The sequence below is a fragment of the Canis lupus genome, chromosome 10, assembly GCF_048164855.1.
Source record: "Canis lupus baileyi chromosome 10, mCanLup2.hap1, whole genome shotgun sequence".
Classification (NCBI taxonomy): domain Eukaryota; kingdom Metazoa; phylum Chordata; class Mammalia; order Carnivora; family Canidae; genus Canis; species Canis lupus.
In genome coordinates this window covers 17,477,862-17,497,473 of record NC_132847.1, presented here as the reverse complement: position 1 = coordinate 17,497,473, position 19,612 = coordinate 17,477,862, and the positions used below count along the sequence as shown (strand labels likewise).

At 38.6% G+C, this 19,612-nt stretch overlaps 1 protein-coding gene across 5 annotated transcripts in view; it reads right to left on the bottom strand.

Moving 5' to 3' along the window:
- Positions 1-19,612, bottom strand: part of MEGF10 (multiple EGF like domains 10) — a 320,109-nt gene that overhangs the window by 254,556 nt on the left and 45,941 nt on the right. For all 5 annotated transcript variants that reach the window (XM_072840841.1, XM_072840842.1, XM_072840833.1 and 2 more), the window contains one exon: positions 10,879-10,999. The gene's annotated coding sequence lies outside the window, so the exon portion shown is untranslated. The remainder of the gene's footprint in view (positions 1-10,878; positions 11,000-19,612) is intronic.

Here is a 19,612-nt window from a genome sequence, read left to right as displayed (position 1 = left end):
GCCAGCCTTTCCTGTCCTACCTCTCCACTGACACACGTCTAGACACATATCTAAATAGCAATGACATGGGCCTATAATTTTGGGAAATGCCTCATGTTTAATAATGACCATTCCCCGCTTCAAAACTCCAAACCCCTCAGCCTAGGGATGTTGGGATATGTGGAGTTTTCTGAGAGCCCATGAAATTAAATCATGTTGACAACTGCCTATCTCCCTATCTGATATTATAACCCAGACCCAAGACTATGCGTAGTATTAATAAACTAGAAAATAACCAAGCAAACAAAAAAGAAACAACAAAAACCCAACCCTCTGAACCTTTTCCTCTGTAATTATTTTTCTATATCCAGTCTGATTCACTTTGTGAACTCTAGTTCATTGTTGCTGACTCATGGTCACTGTATTTTTTCACAGTAGACATAGTCACTTCTTATTTTGGTGACATCTGTTTTTCCTCACTATGTTACAACACTGTAATTATGTAGGCAGGACCCAATGATCCTAAAATACAGTATGTAATTGCTAAAGTTGAAACTCTAGCAAACAATTCACTGCAGGAACCAAAGGCCAAGGAGAGGCCTGGTATATAAATTTGCCACATTTCTTCTTTATCTCAGACATTGAGAAGAGGTGATCATGCTTATAAAGATATAAGTACATGATGGTTACTCAATATGTACCTATTTATTTGAGTAACTATATACAATTAAGTACCTGCCTTGTTACAGATGTCTAGCGAGCACCAGGCCAAGCCTGGTAGCGAGTATCAGGTACCAGCTGAAGGTTGGGAACTTGGACTAGGTTGAGTGGGAGCTCTCACTTAAGGAGTGGGAGTTCTCACTTGAGGAGTGGGAGCTCTCACTTGAGGAGTGGGAGATGTTGATTGGGATTTCTGCAGGAAGGCTCTGAGATGATTAGAAGTACAAAATGTTGACTGTACTGGTAACATTTGTATAATCAAAAGGAGGGAGTGGGATTGGGCTCGGGAAGCTGTCACACCATGATACCAACCTAACAAAGTATCTACCATCCCAGTGAGGAGCTCTGAGCCAAGGGTGGCCTTAGAAGGATCAGCACTGGTGGAGGTGGCCAGGCCCGGAAGCTTGAGAAGAGTTTAGCCTGGGCCCAAGGTGAAGCAGACCTGAAGGAGTTAACAACTGGAAGTATCAGCTAAGTCCAGGGCTTGATGCTGTGCAGCACATTCTTTCTTCAAAGGGAGTCTGAGAAATACATCTCTGTGTCTGCTGCATAAGCCAAAGCCAAGACCAAAAAGAGAAAAAAAAAAAAAAAAAAAAAAAAAAAAGGTACAGGAGATCCAGGGATCGAAATTAAGAACATAGAGCTGAGATTTCTAAACTTGGTGAAATGGGTTCAAACCAAATGAAGGTCAGGATTTTAAAAGGTGGGAGCTAGTGTTATAGCTCAGGAGTGACCTAAGCATTAGGTTTGACACCAGCTGGAATTTAAGACTTTCTTTTATGGGCAAGAAAAGCCACAGGCATGGATGGGTCATTCTGGTTGAAACTGTCAGAGCTGTGATGTAGAGTTAAAACCACATAAAACATTCCATAGCTATATCTGCTTTAAGCAGGGATCTGACCTGAGAACTTTGGGGAACATATACCTTTTGTTCAACATTCTGCTGCTTCACAGGAAAAGCCAAATGGGCATAGATTCCACTGTCAAATACACGTGAATGAAGTAGGGTGTGGTCATTAAGGAGGCAGGCTCTGGCATGCGCTAATCAGTCCAAGCACCAGGATGACTAACTACTTCATCTTCTATGACCTTGAGAAAGCTATTTATCCTCACAGCCTTGGTTTATTGTATGCAAAACAGGGACCAAAAAAAAAAAAATAGGATCCATCACCTAGAGCTGTGTTTCAAGACTTGTTACTCAAAGTGTGAGTCCTAGGTGAGCAGTGCCACCATCACCCAGGAACTTGTTAGAGAAGTAGACCATCAAGCTCCACGCCAGACTTATGGAATCAGAATCCACATTTTCACCAACTCCCAGGTGATTTTGTGGGCATAATAAAGGTTGAAAAGCACTGGGTTACTGATATAATGTACCTCAAACGTTTGGCATATAGTAACCACACAACAGATATGACTTGTTATTATTTTTGTTATTATAATTGTTGCGATTTTCATCTTGAATCATCTTGGGCAGGTACATCTCTTAAGAACTTGATCATCCTAATCTGTAAAGTGGAGATCATGACAACATCCAACTGCCTGAAGGCCAGATCATCTCTCAAAGTCCTTCCCAATTTAGGAGATGTCTATGATTCCCATCATGATCATAGAATGGTAATGGCTAGGATTTGACCAGCATTTACTCTGTGTCAGGTGCTGTTCTTGGTGCTTTACACATTTCATTTTATTTAATCATCCAATAATGCTATGAGTTAGGTACTACTTTTAATTCCTATTTTACAGATGAATAAACTGAAGCATGGAGGGAACAAAATAACTTGCTCAATAAAACACACAGGGCTCGAGTCAGAATTTGAACTTTGGCAGTCTGATGGGACAATTCACGCCCTTATCCTTACTACTATTCTGTCCCTGTAGCCAGGCCATCAAAGAGAGAGTTAAATGAAATGAAACTAACTACAACACAATCAGGATGATCAGATGCAACATTTGGTTACGACAGGCAATATTCAGGTGGTAGGTTCTCAAGTCTGCCTGCACATTTGGCTATTTTTAAAAGAGTGGAGATTTTCAAAACTACAAACTTCTTAAGTCTTATGCCCACAGATTCTGTTTCAGTAATATAGAAATGGGGCTCAAGCTTCTTCTTTTTTTTCCCCCCAAGCTGTTAGAGATCAATCTGATGCAGTCAAGATTGAGAATGTGTGGGAACATGGGTTAACAAGCCACCACTTCTGGGTACAGCATGTAGTAAGTTAAACTTCTTTCCAAAGTAATTGGAAGGAATGAGGAGGCAAGGAAGGAAGAGGGAAAGGGAAGGAGGGAGGGAGAGAGGTTAGTTGGTGATGGAGGTATAAACAATCTGCCTTAACTCCCACAACACATATCCTTATGTCTAAGTGGTTTCCTTGCACAAGTTGTAGAATAGAATCATACATCTCCTGAGCCACTATTACTTAGAGGGTTGTTTAATGTTTAATGGCACTGAGTAGGAAAATCTTGGTACTACTCAAGGGAGGAATCTATTTCATCATCCTTCCATAAGGGAGAAAACTCTTTCCACCACAAGAAGATGAACAGAACCCTCCACACCACACAGAACAACAGAGGAAGGACTATGCCACAGGTAGAAGAGAGAAGGTGGAGGTGAGTATTCAGATGAGAAGGAGAGAATGGAAGGACCAGCACAGAACCCATAGTTGCTCCCAGGTACAAAGGTAGAGTAGGACATTTGTATTTCCGAGAGCATTCCAAATTCAAGCAGATCTACAGAAACTACAGATAAGGCCTGGATTTGAAGCAAAATTAGCCATGACATACAGAGAGCCAGAGAACAGTCTGAAAATAGCAATATGGACCCATCCTATCACAGACAGCTTGAGACACTGCAGAGCATGGACTGTGGTTGAGGAAAAGAGGGACCCAGGAGTACAGATACCTTAACAGAAAATATTCCAAGTTACATGTGCAGAGGAGGGAGAGAATCAGATTAAATTGCACTTTATGATAGCTGGGAGTTTATTGTCTATATTAATGCTAAACTTGATCACTAGTTTTAATTCCAGGGTTTGGTTTCAATTATTCTCAAAAACGTATTATCTTTGTAAAACCCTTGGTTAAAAAGATCCTCAAAAATATCATACCTGGGAAAAATAAACCCAAGCTGAACATTATGTTAGGGTTCTGCTATGCAGCTTTAGTAAACAGAAACATCTAGAAAACAATGCCTCAAGCTTTATTTTGCTCTGAGTGTAACACATTACACAGCCATCCCTCAGAGGCAATGGAAAGATAACAGGTTAGCAAGCAATGTAAAAGGAATCAGTCTTTCCATGAATAGGGTATTCTGAATTGAAAAAGATGGCATAACGGACCAGACGACAATATACACATGAAGAATCCTAAATTTGAATGAAGTGAAATCAATAGCTGGAATGAGGAAGCATTTAAAAACAAACAGACAATCATTTAAAATGAAACTAATTAACATTTATCCTTAAATAAAATATTGCACATTTTACTTTCATTGTTACTTAACATCCCAGAACTCTTCAGGGATGCACCAGCTACAAGGAACTAACCACAGCAGTGAATAATTCATGTGGAATATAGAGCCATAGATAAAAAGAGAAGAGCAGTTGATTGGTTTTTTTCCAAGAAATTGTTAGTGTTACATTACATTTTATTGAACCAACCTCAAAAAATAACAGAGCCTGAACATTATTATCCTCGTTATTACCTTTCCTTTCCAAGTGCCATATCTTGTTCTCTCTTGAGTTGATACATTCTGATTACTTTTGCTTACTTTAGAGATTTGCTTTTTCTAGTGAAAAATGCTTGACTAGAACCTCTCATATTCGAATTTCTTCAAGTTATAACCACTTGCTATCAAACTTAAATAATCTCCCTTATCTTATTAGAATCCATTTGTTCATTTCCAACCTACATCTTTCATTTAATATATGGAAGTGTTCTTTAGTGCCCTTTCTCCTTACCTACAAAGGACAAATGTGTCTTTCATTAGTCATGGTCATGGTGACACCCTCACATCACATAAGGAATCAGGACAACTGACACAATGTCTGTGCAAATGCGGCTATGGAAGAATTGAGTGTGACTGGAAAGATTCCGTGGGTCCAGTTCACCTTGGATTAAGCTAGGGAACTGATTTCCAGGACCTTGAAAACAGCTGTGATGGAGCAGACAGTCCATTTAGTGAAAGTCACAGGTGTGGGGCCTGGTTTGGGCTATTTGCCTCTTTTCATTTCCAGAAAAGCTTCAGTAGCCAATACTGCCCTGCATTTCCTATCAGGTTTATCATTGTCTGTTGAAACTGTGCCATGTATCCCACTGTATGAATCCAGTGATGCACGAAGTATTTCTTTCATTTGGGGTTTTTGTTTTATGGTTTTGTTTTTGTTTTTGAGGTTTTTTTTTTTAAGTTTTGTTTTGTTTTTTTTTTTACTATTGTTCAGGGAAACTAAAGTCAGAGCTCCTTATGTTCTGCTTTAAGCTGCTATGCTTTTCTTTCCTGTCTTTGATTTAAAAAAAAAAAAAAAACTCCAACATATTCCAAAAAAAGAGTTTATGTTTTGAAATAGTTTCTCAAACCACAGAATATACAAATTGGATTCAAATTTATCTTTGTGAGTTGTAGAAACTGCTTTGATTCAATAGGGAAAACTTGGGGTGGACTTTGGACAAGTTAAATCATGACTGGTCCAGTCCCTCCCACTTTGTGCTCCTTCTCTCCCCAACCTTTCATCATGAGGTACTTAAAAATAAATCAAGCAAGGAAGCAAGTAAGCACAGGTGTCTTAGTCCATTCAGGCTGCTATGGTAAAAATACTGTAGACTGGATGGCTTAAATATCATTTATTTTTCAAAGTTTCAGCGGGTGAGAAGTCCAAGATCAAGGTGCCCATGGATCTGGTGTCTGGTGAGATCCACTTTCTGGTTCATAGATGATCACCTTTCACTGTGTCTTCACACGGCATTAGGGGCAAGAGTTCTCTGAGTTCTCTTTGATGAAGACACTAATCTCATGCATGTAGGTTCCATCTTTGCATCCTAATCACCTGCTAAAGGCCCTGCCTCCTAATACCATCACATTAGGGGTTCAGATTCCAGCATAGGAATTTGGGGGGTGAGGTGGGCACACAAACATTCTGTCCATAACAACAGGCAACCAGAGTTGCTAGTGTCTTATTTCATAGATCATTTCTTGAATAGCAGCCAGCCTTGTCTTAAGAGGGTTCCTGATGCACATTCAATGTCTACTTTAGCAAGAAATCAGTTTATGTCTTAGATTCCATAAATATAGAAATTCCATGATTCTAAATAGTCTCAGGAGGGAATCCTGCTTGTTCCTATCTTGCTACTTTGCTACTCTGGAATTAAATGTACTCCCTTAACGCTGAAGTAATTAATGACGATTTCTGAAGCTGGTTGGCAGAGAACAAGTAGGCACACCAAAGGCATACAAAGTTGTAGCTGAGGCCTCAGCAGCCTAGAGTGGCTTCTTGTGCCTGATTCTGCTGTTTCTGCTGGTGCTTAAATAGAGTCCAAAGTGATCAGCTAAGGCTGGCCTCTGCCAGTACACCCCCTACCCAGGCTACGGTAGTTTTTGTAAGTTCCATGGAGGAAGATTACAATCTTTTAGTGTTCAGTTCAGCTAAGAAGCTCCATACCAATTTTCCTGGGCTTACTACTCCAGCTCTTTAGATTTCACTCCCTGGTATTTCCCTCATGTCAGAAGTCTTATCCCCCCCTGATTCTGGTGCCAGGAACTTCATGGACCCCAAAACACCAGACCTCTTACTTGTCACCCCCTACAAGTAGAGCCTACTTCTGTTTTCAGATTCCAGCCTAGGTCCAAGATCTATCACCAAATGAGTAAAAGGAGAGGAAAAACTCACCAATTGCTATTACAGGGTCTCTAACCCCTATATCCTAAAGTCCGTTTAGGTACCAGGCAGTCATCTACTTTTACATGTAATGGTTTTTTAAAAAGATTAGTAGCAAGCCAAACGGGAGAATTTTGAAAGAGTTCCTGGAATCTATTTCACATGTGCTAAAAATGCATTTAAATATATATTCATTTATACTAGTGGTGAAAGTTGTTACTTTTTATGGTAAGGAAAGGGGGGGGCAAAGTCAGAAAACAGTTGTTTTTCATAACACAGCACACAGAACTCTCTGACTCTTTAAAATATGACCATTTGTATATTTCAAAATATAAAACCAAAAGAAAATTAAGACTAAATACTACTTTGAGATAAAACAAACAAAAAACTCTGCAGAGAAGAAGCAAATCACATACAGACTCAGAAAAAGAAGGGCTTCAGAATTTTCAGCAACAACACTAGAAGCCAGAGGCAATGGAGAAATGCTTTATAGTTTTTGAGGAAACTAGTTTCCAAATTAGAAATCTGCTTTCAATCAAACTCATATATCCTTGGTGTAAAATCAAGATAACTTTAGGCATACAAGGCACATTAGCCAGGTTAAGTTAATACAGCAGAAACCACTCTAGACAGTTGCTATGGTTAAATGTTTGTATCTACCCCCCCCCCAAATTCATATGTTGAAATTCTAAGCCCAAATGGATGGTATTAGAAGGGGGTGCCTTTGGGAGTGATGAGGTCATGAGATGGAACCCTCATGAATGAAACTGATGCCCTAAAAACAAAACAAAACAAAACAAGAAACTGATGCCCTTCTAAAAGAGACCCAAGAAGGCTCCCTTGTCCCTTCTACCATATGAGGGCACGCTGAGAAGTCACCAGGCTGTGAGCTGGAAGAGGATGTTCACCAAAATCCAGCCATGCTGGCACCCTGATCATGGATTTCCAGCCTTCAGAACTGTGAGAAATAAATTTCTGCTGGTTTTAAGTTTGTGGTATTCTGTTACAGCGGCCCAAACACACTAAGATATCAATTTAGGCCAAAAAGACTAGTGATAAGATGCAGAAAGCTCACAGACTGGGAGAAAATGGACGGCACTTCCAGGAGTGACAGCCCAGCACAGACCTGCCCATTGAGGGAGTTGGCGCCTCGGACAGAAGCCACTAAATCACAGGTGCCAGTTCCAACCTCTGCATCTGCCATCATCAAGAAGCTGTAAAATCAGATGCTTCAGTCACACTTTAGACTCCAGAACCCTGCTGGGCTGCCTCACCCAGATATGCACCTGCCAAGCGGAAGCCTTCGCCATGCCTCTTTCCCAGGTAATAGGCCCTGGATCTAGATTCTGACTCTGGCGTAAATGCAGCTGACGGGTAGAATCAGAAAATGTCTGTAATCCAACAACTGGAAAGTGACCTAAAACATGTTCTTTGTTAATAATATAGAATTTATGGGCACCTGAGTGGCTCAGTGGTTGAGGAACTTGCCTTTGGCTCAGGTCATGATCCTGGAGATCCTGGGATCTAGTCCCACAACAGGCTCCCCACAGGGAGCCTGCCTCTCCCTCTGCCTAAGTCCCTGCCTCTCTGTCTCTGTCTCTCATGAATACATAAACAAAAAATCTTAAAAAAAGAAAAAAGAATATAGAATTTATAATGTGGGAAACTCTTCAAAGAGTGGGAAGGCAGCCTGAATGGCAAACAACCATACACACATCCTTAAACTTCTACCTCTTACAGACTCTCTCTTATGAAGCAACCAAAAGATACTACTGGTGTTTCAGCACCAAACAAAAGAATGAATCAAGAAAAGAGAAAGAGATCAAATTAGGAAATAGGAGACCTGACACATGGAGGCAGGCAAAAGTGGTTCCCAAAATGATGATGAAGGGAAAGTCCAGTGTGATCAGGAAGACAAAGTCCACACAGAGGGATGGGAACAGGGAAGAATCTGCTAGATCACCTAATGTTATTAACTCTTATCAAAGTATCCAGAGAATGATGACAAGCACAGAAAATACTGAACAATAGGAGGTGGGCGGGGGGAGCAGGGCGGGGGGTGGGGCAGATAGGGAAGGCAAGCATTAACCCTAAGAAAATAAAAAGATATATAGGAAAGGAAATAAAAATTTAGTGTGGTACATGTCTCAGGCATAACAGGACTTGCACAGGCATGGTAGTGTAAACACTCTTTACACTGATGATAGAGAAGTGATGTAACTATATGAGGAGGCTGGGGTAGGAAGGGAAGAAGATGCATTAGAAGGGAGAATAGTGGGGTATAAACACTAGCTCTTCATCTTCTACTTTAGGAAGCCAAACATAGTATCTAACATTGAGAAAACAAGAAATAATAATATAAGCGTGTTACTTAGAATGTGAAAATAAACACCACAAGAATGTTTTTTTTAAGGGTTTTTTTTTTTAAGTTGCTTATTGTTGCCTTGAGGGCACAGCATATTAGAGTGGAAAAGGGTGAAGATCACTATTTTTCAATTATAATCCTGACAGCATTATTTCACTTTTAAAGTCATGTATATACGTACATACATGTATGTAGACACATATACATGCTTATACATACATATGTATGTAGACACGCTTGTAGATATATATTCATACACACTAATTAAAATTTTTAAATTAAATTTAGGAAAAAACAACTCTTGGTGGTTCATCTGCAGCCTTCTTCTCTTAAGATTCATGCATCTCCTATCTCTCCCTTTTCGGTGGTACACCTGCTGATTCTATAAACCATTCTCTCCTCCTGTCAAGATGACAAACTACATTAGCCACTGGCTCCTTTCTGAAAATCAACCCTAGAGAAACTACAGAAGCCAGAGGGAAACTTGAATTTGAGGAAGTAGCAACAAAGAATAAACTAAAATAAAACACTATGAAAAATCCCTGGGAAGTCTGCAGACTCAGGAAATGAATGAGAGGGCAGGGACATGGTAGGGGGTTATATGGCTTCAGCCTGGGGGAAGGCAGCCAGAGGAGGACAGCTTTCTGTTCTGCTCTTGCTTCTCCCCTACATGGACAGTCTGTGGATCGCCCCAGAAACTGGCAGCAATAGCTAAGGCTGCAGAGGTCAGCTGGGTATAATAAGGGCAGTGCAAAAGCCCTGCAGGAGTAAGGAGGGATGAAAACAGGGAATGTGTATTGACCAGCTACCCTTGGGTATTCACCACTGGACCCCCTCCCACTCTAAACCCCCAGGACAAGCAGAGCAAACCTATGGAAACTGTTCTGTTTCTAGAGTCTAGAAACTATTTCCCATTTCCCACTTAAATGGGAAATACACACTAGAAAACTTATTTCTGGATGGTGGGCAAATGGGAATGATCACCAACAGCTCTGTGGACCCTGAGGCTCTCTTCCCTGGCTTTAATTTAGCTACAGGTACATCAAATAGAGTCTGGGCTGTAGCCATTTCCCAGCCCATAACCATGTGTAGTAATTGATAGTCAAAGTTGAGGAGGGGTTCTCGGGACCAAAAAAAACACACACAAAAACAAAACAGAACAAAAAAACAGAAGTCCATAAGGACTACAACTACTATATAAGCAAAACAGCAAACTCAACAGTAAAGACCATCTGAATCAGAATTATGAGAAGGGACAGACTGAGCAATTAAAGTGTAAAGTAATGATAAATATATTAAGAAGTAAAGGCTGATGTCAGAAATATGAAGTAAGAATGAGAAAACATTTAAAAAGGACCAAATTGAGTAGAAGGTATGAAATATGTAATAGCTGAAGTGAATAAAACAATAGTTAATATATAAAGCAAGATGGATAAAGGTGATGAATAAATCAATGAATTGAAAGATCAGATGGACAGGGACATCTGGGTGGCTCAGTAGGTTAAGTGTCCGATTCTTGATTTCGGCTCAGGTCACAATCTCAGGTTTGTGGGATCAAGCACTGCAGTAGGCTTCATGTTGGGCATGGAGCCTGCTTAAGATTATCTCTCTCCCTCTCCCTCTGCCTCTCCCCCCAACTCTCGCACCTGTGCATGTGTGTGTGTACGCACTCACACACTCTCTCTCTCAAATAAACAAATCTTTAAAAAAATAAAGAAATAACAGATGGACAAACAGAGGTTAGCATAAAAGGGAAAAGAGAAGAAATATAGAAGAAAGCTAGAAGATGTGAAGGGTGGGAGCAAGAGTGCGGTGATTTGTGTCCACTTGGCTAGGCTGAATCCAGTTCCCTCATACCCCATTTCCTGTACATTACCATTTAGGTGGGCCATAAGCCAGATTCCTGGGAAAAATCTGAAGGGCACTGTCAGTAACCTGCTAGCTCACCTCACTGGTGGGAAGCAGCCATGGAGTTTCCAGCCTCTGCACCTTGCATAGATCCTCACTAAGCTTCACCGACCTCCAGACCAGGTGTGTGCTTGGCAATTGTGATGAAAGACTCTGGTTTCTGTAAGAAACACGTATAATCAAGGTTAGAGACAAAAAGAACTAACAGGTATTCCCATCTGTCCTCACAGGCTCCAGATTGTACTTGTGAGTTCCAACATGTCTTTACTTCCATCTTCCATTCCCAACCTCCTGATCTATAGTGTTAAAGCTCCCACTGGATATAAAGACCATAGTCTTGCAAATACTGTTTAACCAGTGTTCACATTTCATAAGGTCAAATCCCTGCTATATATATATATATATATATACCCATATACCCCTTTCCCACTCCTATCATACTGATATTATCTCAAATTTTAGTTCTAAGTTGTTTTGGATATATTTGTAAGTTTGTTCTTTTTCTCACTTTGGTCCTTAATAAAAACATAAACTTTACCAAGGAACTGTATCACCTTTAATCATATTTCTTGAATATTGAGTACTGCTTCCAATACATGTTTTCAGTACAACATCGTTTTCAGTCTTACCTAAATATATGTGTGTGTGTATGTGTGTGTGTATTTGTGTGTATATATATATATATATTTTTTTTTTTAAGCCATCACACTGGAAAGACAATTTGGCTAAATATAAAACTTGAGGGTCAAAGTTATTTTCCTTTATATTTAGAAAGTATTTTCCCATTTGTCATTTGTGCCCATTGTTCAACCTGATTCTTGATCTCTTTGTTTTCTCTGGAAGTTTTAAAAATTCTTTCCTTGTATTTGATGTCCTTAAGTTTTTTTCTCATGTTCTTAAGTTTTTTGCTTATTTCTTTATAATTTGTCCTCTGTTTCTCTATTTGCATATAATAGAGTTCAATCAGAGAAGCAGAACTATTATGATATCGGGGTGTGTGTGTATGTTTACAATAACAATTATATATATACACACACATAAGTTCACTAAATTACTTGTCTAGTTAGGAGAAATATACAGATGTTGATAAGATTAAGAAATTAATAAGAACAGGGGTGCCTGGGTGGCTCAGTCCATTAAGCATCTGACTTCAGCTCAGGTCATGATCTCAGGGCCTGGGATCAAGCCCTGTGTTGGGCTCCCTGCTCAGCAGAGAGCCTGTTTCTCCCTCTCCCAATGCCCCTCCCTCCCAGTGCCCCTCCCCTCACTGCGCATGCAGTCTCTCTCTCTCTCAAATAAATAAATAAAATCTTTAGAAAAAAAAGAATAAGAACAAGTAAACATGGAGTAAGGGTCTTAAAGGAAGCTACACTTGCACAAAAACAGAATTTTTTGACCAAGCAGAAAACAAAAAGAAAATACAGTAAACTGAAAACAAGAGATGTGGTAGGAGAAGTAATTTCTAAAACAACAGCAATCACAATAAGTGTAAATGGAATTAAATCACAAGTTTAAAAAAATACTCTCTAATAGTATTAAGAAGTAAAAACAAATTCCAAAAATATGTTGTGTATAAGAAATATTCAAAAAAAAAAAAAAAGAAATATTCATAAAACCTAAAGACACATTAAAAAAAGCAATGAAAGTAGCTGACAAAAAAAGAAGTTGAGATAAAAGATAAAACAATAAAGTAAGAATATATAACCATCATAAATATATATGGACCTAATAATATGTTACTGTAACTGACAGCATACAGAGAGAAACATATAGTTGTAATTTTTAACACCCAGTTATGAGAAATGTATTAAGTAAACAAAAACTAGGTAGATTTTTAATCTAAATAATATTACTGGTAGGCTTATACTATTAATTATACTGTTCAGATCTTTGATAGGTATGTTCTGATGGCACGATGTATATAATATGTATCTTTGGGTATATATATATATATATATATGCCATAATAGTTCATGCAACTAATGGCAAATATACATTTTTAGAAACATACACATATTAACATGAATGTATCATGTCTACAAGAAGTCTTAATAAACTCACCCAGAATAATGTCTTATATATTATATCTTCCAAACATAATGGAATAATACTAGAAATAAACAACAGAATTTCTTTATATGTCGCATATTTTGAAAATACCACATCATTGGATAACTCATAGGTTAAAAATGAAATTATAATCAAAATGAAGAAATATCAAGGAGTGCTTGGGTGGCTCAGTTGGTTAATTATCCTACTCTTGGTTGTGGCTCAGGTCATGATCTCAAGGTCATGAGACTGAGCCTCAAGTCAGGTTCCACACTCAGTGGAGGGGTCTGCTTGAGATTCTCTCTCTGTCCCTCTTTCATGCATGCTCTCTCTCTCTCTCAAATAAATAAATAAATAAATCTTAAAAAATGAAGAAATATAAAAAAATGAAGAAATATCTAGCATTAAACGAACATGAAAACACAAAATGTATGCAGCATAACTAAAGAAATATTTACAAGGGCATTTATACATTTAAATATGTTTATCAGGAAACAATAAATGTTGAAAAGAAATATACTCAGCATCCAGCTCAAGAAGTAATAAAAAAAAAAGCACATCAAAAGAAACTCAAAGAAGAAAAAAAAAATGTAATAAAGGTTGTAACAAGAAACAATATAGTAACTTTTTTAAGTGAAGGAAATTAAAAAGACTAAAAGTTCTATTTTTGAAAAATAACCAACATAAATCTCTGATAAAACTGATAAGGAGGGGCACCTGGGTGGCTCAGGCAGTTAAGCACCTGCCTCCAGTTCCAGGTGGTATCTTGGGGTCCTGGGATCCAGCCCCATGTCAGGCTCCCTGCTCAGTGTGGAGTCTGCTTCTCCCTCTCCTTCTCCCCTGTTCATGATCACTCTCTCTCAAGTAAAAAAATAAAAAATCTTTTTAAAAAATGGATTTAGTGGGAAAAAAGAAAGTAAAAACTAAACAAAGTATGATCAAATAATGAAGAGGAGAAAACAATTTCAGATTTTAAAAGAAAGCATAGATATAGGCATAAAAAATTCCCCAAAAAATACGTGAAATGCCAAACTGGCACAAAAAGAAAAGGGTAATTTAAAACAGATTCACAAGGATTAAAGAAATTTAACTGGTAGTTAAAAATCCATCTCAAAATCTCTAGACCTGGATGCTTTTTAAATGGAATCTATTAAACTTTTAAAAACACAATTCCTATGTTATGTAAGTTGTTCCCCAAAATGCAAAAAAAAAATAATAATTCTCAGTTCATTTTATGAAACTAGTATAATCCTACTTCCCTCAAGGCTTCTGGATTTTAAGACATAATTCATAAAGTGTTCCCCACTCCCAGATTATAGAGGATTTATCCACATTTTTCCTGGCACTTACATGCTTTCATTTTATTTTAACATTTATGTCTCTGATCCATTTGGAATTTATTCTGGTACATACTGTAAATAATGAATCCAATTTTCTCTATTCCCATATGGCTACACACACTGGTGTGCTGGAGCTGGCTCATGCCAGCTCATAAGAGATGATTGTTAAATTTTCAGGAATTTTGTGAGCTGATTGCTAAACACAGCCATTATTACAAAATAGGGAAAATCTATTAAGTCTAATCTATAGAGAAAATCTAAATTTGGCTTGGTAATGACTTTTTAGATAAAATTCCAAAGGCATGCTCCATGAAAGTAATAATTGATAAGCTGGACTTCTTTAAAATTAAAAACTCTACTTTGCAAAAGACATTGTCAAGAGAATGAGAAGATGAATCACAAACTGGGAGAAAGTATTTGCAAAAGACACATCTAATAAAGGACTTTATCCAAAATACACAAAGAGCTCTTAAAACTCAATAGTAAGAAAATTAAAAACCTGATTTATAAGAGGGATAAAAGACCTAAATAGACACCTTGCCAAAGAAGATATACAGTCAGCAAATGAGCATATGAAAGGATGCTCCACATCATATGTCATTAGAGAAATGCAAACTAAAACAATAATGAGATACCACTAACATCTATTGGAAGAGCTAAAATCCACAAACTGACAACACCAAATGCTGATGAGGATGTGGAGCAATAGGAACTCTCATTCATTGGTGGTGGAATGCAAAATCAAATAGCTACTTTGGAAGACAATTTGGTGATTTCTTACAAAACTGATCATGCTCTCATCATGTAATTCAACAATGGCCCTTCTTGGTATTTATTAAAATGAGTTGAAATTTTACTTAGAAACCTCCCCCCCGAATATTTAGAGTAGCTTTATTTGTAACAACCATAACCAAGATGCCTTTCAGTAGGCAAATGGGTACACTGTGGTACATTAAGACAATGGAATATTATTCAATGCCAAAAAGAAGTGAGCAAAAATATAAATGCATATTACTAAATGGAAAAAGCCAATCTGAAAAGACTGCATACTACAAAATTCTAAGTATATGATATTCTCAAAAAGACAAAGTAAGAGACAGTAAAATAAATAAATAAATAAATAAATAAATAAATAAATAAATAAATAAATAAATAAATAATCAATGGTTCCCGGAGGTTATGGAGGAGGAAGGATGAATCAGAGGAGAACACAGAAGATTCTTAGGGCAGTGAAAATATTCTGTATGATACTATAATGGTGGGAATGTCATCACATATTTGTCAAAACCCATAGAATGTGCAACACCAAGAGTGAACGCTAATATACACTTATACTTTGTGTAGTTATTATGTGTCATTATAGGTTCATCAATTGTAACAAATGTATCACTCTTGTGCAGGATGTTGATAGTGTAGGAGGCTGGTGGGGGACAAGGTTATATAAGGGAACTCTCTTTACTTTCCCCTCAGTTTTACTATGAACCTAAAACTGCTCTAAAAAATAAATCTATTTAAAATAAGAAAAGCAAGCGTGCCCAGGTGGCTCAGTCAGTTAAGTGGCTGTCTTCGGCTTCAGGTCATGATCTCAGGGTCCTGGGTGCAAGCCCCACTTTGGGCTCCCTACTCAGTGTCCCTGCTTCTCTCTCCTCCTCTACCCTTCTTCCCCTGCTTGTGGGATCTCTGTCTCTCTCTTTCTCTCTCTTTCTCCTTCTCTCTCAAATAAATAAATAAATAAAATTTTAAAAATAAAATAAGAAATGCAAAGTGAGGCATTATCTTGCTTCTAAAATATGAGCAGCTATTAGAAAGTTGGGTCATGCCCGGTGTTGGTGGAGAGGCAACAATATCATGCTCTGCTGTTGGACATGTAGACTGGCACACATCCTGTCATACTGGCAAATCTAAAGCAAATTAAGTGTAGTCAAATTAAGTGTGTACATATTTGTGATAGGTACTCAGAAAGGGGGTTCTAAATATGTCTCACACCTATCCATACAGGGACATGCAAGAGGTCATACATTTTGAAGTTGTTCATAGGGACAGAATATTGGAGGCTCTCTAGGTGCTCACTATCCAGAATGGGAGAAGGGAAGACATGCATTGGTGAAATCTGGTGGTTGAGCAGCTAGAAAGCCACAGACTCAAATATACATGGTGACATGTATAATATTAAAAACACAGTGAAGGGATCCCTGGGTGGCGCAGCGGTTTAGCGCCTGCCTTTGGCCCAGGGCACGATCCTGGAGACCCGGGATCGAATCCCACGTCAGGCTCCCGGTGCATGGAGCCTGCTTCTCCCTCTGCCTGTGTCTCTGCCTCTCTCTCTCTCTGTGTGTGACTATCATAAATAAATAAAAATTTAAAACAAACACAGTGAAATAAAAGAAAGATATAGAATGAAGTACAGAAGTATACAGAATGAAGTAAATTTTTAGATAGACCACCAAAGAACACATACAAATAAAAAGATGCACATTAAATACATTGGAAGAGTTTCCCATGCAGTAGAAGAGGAATAGGAGCAAGGTACGTGCATAAAAAATTTTAATAAAGTTAAAGGGGAAAAAAAAAACTAGATCAAAGAGCATCTTTGTGTAGACCATTGCTAATAATATCCCATAAACTAAAGGGTGAGATTAATTTAAACTTCCACACCTGGAACCCAACTAAAGATAGATGATAATGATGATGATGATAGAAAGACAGGTAAATAGGAAAAAAAAAAATTCTCTCTCTCCTTTTGTTCACTGAAATACTAGCACCACCACCCCCAAAGAGTTTCCTTTTCAAATCATTTGACCTTGGTCTTATACGGAACTTCAAAGCCCTTTATATAGAAACAGTTGAGAAACCCTTTTATTTCAGGAATTCCATGCACCCAAACTTCTACTGTCATTTCAATAAGTCCTCTCCCACATTCCACACCTTGTCCTGCAATTTCTGACTTCTTTCTCCCCTGCTCATTAAAACCCAATATGAGCTATACAAATGGGAGAAGAGAGGAAGGTTCTCCTTACAGAAGGGGAAAGAGAATTGAGAGAGAAAGGACAGCATGGCAGACGTAGGATAGCATATAGGACACATTAGAAGAACTGCATTCAGATCATTTAGAACTCTGGTATGAGAAAGAGAGGCTCTAGGAGATGAGTCTGCAGAGACAGACAGGGTCAGAGTAGTACGCAAAGGATGGTAGGCAAAGCTAAGGAGTCTGAATTCGGACCAGAGGCAAATATGGAGTCATTGAAGAATGTTAAGCAGGGAAGAAAGTGAATTGATTGGATTTATGTCTAGAACCATCACCTGACAGCGGTGTGGAGAAAAAGGAGGGCAGGAAAGGGGGAGCCAGTTAGAAGGATGCTGCAGTGGTCCATACTAGAGTATCCATGAATTTAACAGATCAGAGTAGCCTGACTCTCTTCGTGGATTTGGTATACAATTGCAAATTGGCAGGGATAGACAAAATGGTCTCCACAGGTCCCTACCAGCTTTATGATTTTTCAAATCCCACTTATTTTATATTTAATCAAAAAAGGGAGTGATGAGGCATAAGCTAGAGAAATTTGCAAATTTGTGATCAATATGCAGAACTCACATTCAGCAGACAGAAGGCATTAAAGGCTATACATGATGCTGATTGCCTGGATAATTCTCTGTGATCAAGCACACTTTACAATTAATGATAATTTTTTTTAATTCAGGTAAGATCTGCTGTTTTTAAAAGTTTTCGTGTTTGAAATTTTATGGGAAAACTCGGCTGAGTTTAATGCTGAAAATTCTAACTAGTTGCAGAAATATTTTAACATCACTAGAGTCACTTCTGCATCTCCCATCACAAATAAGATTGGGTTTGATAGAAAAATCTAGGGCATTGTCATGACAATTACCAGGCTTAATCTTAGTTCCACTTAGGCTTTATATAACTCCAATCAGACAAAAAGCAGAAGGCTGTAAGGGGCAGAGATGGGTGCTCACCTCTGCCTCTTGTTATCAGAGTGTCCTGACTCCAACAGTAATGCAACATGACATTAAGCCACTGGTTCTCAAAAAAAAAAAAAAAAAAAGCCACTGGTTCTCAACCCTGGCTGTATGTTAGAATCACCTGAGGATCTTTTACAAATTGCTGATGCCTAGCCCCTATCCCTAGAGTTTCTGACTTAATTGGTCTGGAGTGAGAAGGTTTTAAATTTTTCCCAGGTGACTTTAATGTGCAACCACAGTTAAGAACCACCGCACTAGGTAATTATCACAGCAATTCTCAGGGTGCCTCCCAGGGATGGCTAGAAGTTGGCAATGCCTTCCAAGTGCCTGCCGGTCTGGATTCTTGTGTGTTTGGATTCTTTCATGGTTTGGCAAAAATAATAGAATTATCACATTAAAAATAAATCAGTTGTATCATTGGTATCCCATCTAAAGGGCACCAGCGTTTTCATAAATCCTGTTTGATAATTATATAGAATTATTTTTAATGGAGCAAGGGGGAATAGGGGAGGAAGAGAAAGGAAGAGAAAATGAAGAGATCCCACCAAGAGCATTCTCACATATGAATGTGAGGACCGGGATGCCTGGGTGGCTCAGTGGTTGAGTGTCTGTCTTTGGCTTAGGTCATGATCCCGGGGTCCTGGGATTGAGTCCTGCATCGGGCTCCCCACGGAGAGCTTATTCTCCCTCTGCCTATGTCTCTGTGTCTCTCATGAATAAATAAATAAAACCTTAAAAAAAAAGTGAGAACTTCTGGGTTTAGGAAGAAGTTGGGTACAGTACAAGTAAACAGCAGTTGTGCAGGATACCATCTGCTTCCCATCATGCCCTTAGGTTATTTGGAGCTCTATTATAACTTCTTTATTATAACAAGGAATTCCCAGATTTTTTTAAATTTTTATTTATTTATGATAGTCACACAGAGAGAGAGAGAGGCAGAGACACAGGCAGAGGGAGAAGCAGGCTCCATGCACCGGGAGCCTGATGTGGGATTCGATCCTGGGTCTCCAGGATCGCGCCCTAGGCCAAAGGCAGGCGCTAAACCGCTGCCACCCAGGGATCCCCCAGATTTTTTTTTTTAAGCAGAGTGCTGCCAAGTGACCTATCAGGGTCTCTCTCTCTCTTTTTTAGTAACAAGGCTGAAAACAATAGAAGACTGTTACTAAATCTTTTAAATACCACAAATAGATCTTAGGAATCATCTGGCATCTTGCTTCTGTAGCTAGACAATTCTTAGATCTCATTCATCGGGCTGTTGAACTGTTTCTGTTGGTTTGTTGTTGTTGTTGTTGTTGTTTTTTTCCAGACATATACCATTCAGAATTTTTCTGACATTCTTGCCTTTAACTGTTGTGGCTGAATCAAAGCAGCTAAACATGTTACCAATTCAATGTCATTTCCTTCAA